Genomic DNA, 657 nt, shown 5'->3' with positions numbered 1-657 from the left:
ACTTATCAAGTGGGTTGAAGAGGTTAGGAAAAATGTGATTCATGGTGGTGGATAGAGCGGAAAATGTGGTATCGTGGGGCCGGCTGGAAGGGAAAGGTGTTAAAACTTTAAAAAAATAGTATTTTGGCTTAAAAGTTCAAGAAATGGAATAATTTTTTTATTTCTTAAATGGCAACTCATTATTCGTTGAACACTTGTCTTTCGAGTTGAAGAATCCATACACTGTAAGAAATATTTGCAATTTTAGTATACATGGGTATACTAAATTTCGTTTAGGAAAGTATTTTTATACTAAATTTATTAAGTGTGCAGTGAGTTTCTTTTACGTATATGAATTTTATAGTTTCTGTATACTAAAATTCATATCCGTGTTTACTATATTCGGCTGCGCAAGCGCGTTTCGATTTACGCGGTCGAGCAACCTATAGCCGTTAGCAAGCTCGCTTTGAGGTTACCTGTCCTGCAGTGTATTGAAAAGATAGACTAAATCTCTTGGAGCAGCTAGTTAAATTGTAAATTCACGAGGAATCTCCTGATCCAGGACGATAACAGGCTTCCAATTCAGGTAAGTAATTTAAATAATGCTGCCACTTCAACTATTTTGTTGACAATTCGTTATTTTTTGTAGGAAATTCATGTATTCAGTTGAAAATAAGC

Source organism: Belonocnema kinseyi, chromosome 4, assembly GCF_010883055.1.
Source record: "Belonocnema kinseyi isolate 2016_QV_RU_SX_M_011 chromosome 4, B_treatae_v1, whole genome shotgun sequence".
NCBI lineage: Eukaryota > Metazoa > Arthropoda > Insecta > Hymenoptera > Cynipidae > Belonocnema > Belonocnema kinseyi.
This window is presented reverse-complemented; position numbering follows the sequence as displayed.